A 3,289-nucleotide genomic window follows, 5' to 3' on the forward strand; every position below is an offset into this window, starting at 1 on the left:
GACTGGCCCCACAGCCCTGTGCTTCCGGGGAGGTCCCGCACTGCAGACAAGGGTGGATGGGAGATGGAGCTTGACAGGATGGGGTTCAACAATCACTGGTCCCCCCAGGAGCAGCGGGTCCCAGAACGAGCATGGGGAGCTCACCGGCAGCGGCTGGCCCAGCTCCGTCCTGGCTTTGGCAGGATCTCCCTTTCCAAAGAGTGCCTTGAGGCATTTTTGGCTGGATGGGGTCAGGCACATGGAGAAGAAGGGCAAGAAGCTGAGAGGATGAGGGGAATGGCTCCCAACAGCCAGAGATCCTGAGCCCTGCCAAGTGGGGATGGGAGGTTTGGGGTTAGAGGTGGGCTCTGTGCCTGCGCACAGGTGCTCTTCCAGCCCTTTGGGATCACTGCTGAGTGCCCAACCCTACATCCTTCTGCTGATGTGTACCAAGGCAGCAGCCACCCCCCAAGACCTGGCCCCCAGCAGCTGTGTAGAACACCTTTGGAATAAGCTGAATTTTGCCTTTTTCTCTACTCCCTCACACTGAGCCTTTCCACATGTTGCCATGTCCGTGCTCATCATGCACTGGGCTGTGATCCCTTCGTGCCGCGGGGCTCCAGGCCTTGCCATGGTCTAAGAGTTCCTCCTCATTACCCTGAGCCCACCCTGCTCTGGGGGGGGATGGAGTGACCCCCCAGCACTCCCAGCATCCCTTCTCCTCCTCTTTCCCAGGAATGTGGTGGGAGCTGCCAGCTCGACTGCTTGCCACAGTCCCTGGGTGTCGGTTGTCCCAGCCCTCTGCCCCATGGGAGAGGAGGAGGAGGGTGCGAAGCCTTCGTGCTGCAGCACTGGAAATCATCCCATGCCATTTCCCCTGGGAGTTGTCTTCTGGCTCCATTTGCTGCCTGTGGGATCTCTGAGGTGCTGAAAAGGGTGGGGCTGGATCCAAGCCCACCCACATTATTCCTCGGTGGGAAAATTCTCGCGGGTGTTTCAGCCCTGAGCTGCCCGCGATCAGCACAGAGTTTATGGTGGGGGAGCTGCTGTTCAGTGTGGCCAAGGGCAATGGGATTCTCCTGCTTCCTTCCTCCCCTGGCTCCATCCCCCCATCCGCTCTGTCCCTTGTGTCCCACCACTATGGTCCAGTCAGCTGTGCTGGGATTCCTGGAGACTTCCCTGCACTCTTGTTACATGGAGATCCTACTGTCTTGGTGGATGTCCCTTGAGAGTGATGGGGAATATCTACAGTGCCAATAGGAGCAGAGCTGGAAAGGGATGGGGGGCTTGGGGAGTCATCCTGGGGTCCTGGTGCCTTGGGGAGAAGGAGGCAGGAGAGGCCTTCCTTGTGGGCTGTGTGGGAGTGGCAGGACACAGAGGGTTGCAAGTCTGAGCACCCAGGGAGGAGGTGCCAGGCTGGTTCCAGGTGGTGCAGCCGCAGCTCCTGCTTCTGTCCCAGGAATGCAGCACCATCAGACAAGACCATGCCAAAGTGGGATCTTGTACCAACTCTGTCATCCCATAAAATCCCACCTGCCCATCACGCCTAGTGCTTGTTAAAATCCCTATCCCGAGGTGCTGCTTCCCCAGATGGGTCACCCATCCCATGCCTGAGCCAGGCTTTAATATGAGCCCATGATTTGGCTCCATATTAAGCCAGATCCATCTCCTGCATCCACCTCCTAGAGTGGCAGCTGCCTTGTCACCTCCCTGTCCTTTGTCACAGCTCATATCTACCTGGTGCCTGTGGGTTTCAATCCCTAAGGGTTTCACATCCACCGTTGTCGGTAGGATTCCGTGGGATCCCTGCTGGATCACAGGCCCTGCTCGTGTCACTGCAGCAAAGCCGAGATCATTCCCAATGGAACTGCCTTGCCTGGCAGCGGTTTTATTTTCCTCCTGTGTTAGTGGCATCACAATTTTGCCAGGAAAGATGCACTGACCCATCCCTGGTTTGTCCTGCGTTCCTGTCTGACGCTGGTTTTTCCACCCTTGGAAGCACCATTCCTGGTCTGAGATTTGCTGAACATCAACACCAAATGCCCAGAAAACCTTTTACCCAATCCTTGAAAACACTTCAGTAAAAACTTGGACCTGGTTTTATTAATACAAGTTGTCTTGGAGCCTGTCAGCATTGACTCTCTGGTGTGCGAGAACAGTTTTTCCTCTTCATCAGGATAAGGAAGCATTTCTCCTCTTTCTCTTTTTTGGGCTGTAAGAATTCTCTTCTCATCCCTCTTCTCCTGTTGCTTTAAACATCTGCTGGCTCCCTCCCAGCTGCCCCAGCCCCAAAAGCCAGAGAGACACCCAAACCTCTGGCCTTCTCAGCATCACCTCCTTTGCCAGGGATTTGGGTCTTGTGTTGTCCTTGTTTGGGACAAAAAGCATCAGAAAAAATCGGCATCTCCTTCGGTGCCCTCCTGAAGCCACACTGGATGGTGGCACACTCAAGAAATGGTGGCACCTCTCCGGGCTGGAATACCCACAGCAGCCCCTGAGTGGGCGGATGGAGTTGGTGCTCCCCTCTCCATCTGCAGGACTCGGAGAATTCCTGCATGTTCCTGCTCCAGGCACTGACATATCCAGCTTGGATCCTGCATCCCATCTCCCATTGGCACAGCTCGCCACACCAGTTCACCTTCCTGCTTTTGGGGTGTCCTGGAGACAGGACTGGGGCATCCCCACTGAGGTGAACCGAAATTTCCTCACCGAACTGGGGGGCTGATGCTGAGGCTTTGGGAGGTTTTGGGGTGTCCAGGGGCCAGGGTTGAGATGAGCTGGAATTTTCTCCCTGGACAGCAGGGCCAGTGCTGAGACTTTGGGTGGGAAGCAGAGGGTTTAGGGGACATGTCACCTCCAGGGCATGAAAACGGCTGGGGACCCAGGTGCTCTTTCCAGGAGAGTGTTTGAAAGGGGAAAGTGGCAGCGTGGGGCACGATGTGGTGGGTTTGGGGTAGGTGTGGATGCCCCGGGGTGGTGATGACCCCTGCCCCCCGCCCTTCTGTGCTGGCTCAGGGAGCTAAAAGCATGGCCTTGGGGGGACTGTGCCGGGCTGAGGTCTCACAAGACACCGCTCAGAGCGTGAAACAGCCCCAAAAGATTCCCCCCCCCCCATTTTCGAGGGGGGACCACGGGGGGTCCGCCTCCTAGGGCAGGGAATGCGCCGCTCTGGGCTTTGTCTCGCTCCGGCTCCCGATCCTCCGGGCGGCAAATCCGCTCCGTGTTTTCCCGCCGCCCGGGGACGCCGCTCCGCGTTCCGCCCTCCGCGTTTTGCGCCGCGCCCGCCCCGCCCCGCCCGGCGGACCCGGCG

The sequence above is a fragment of the Corvus kubaryi genome, unplaced genomic scaffold, assembly GCF_017639235.1.
Source record: "Corvus kubaryi isolate FWS band 111438036 unplaced genomic scaffold, C.kubaryi_AGA036_p1.0 37220, whole genome shotgun sequence".
NCBI lineage: Eukaryota > Metazoa > Chordata > Aves > Passeriformes > Corvidae > Corvus > Corvus kubaryi.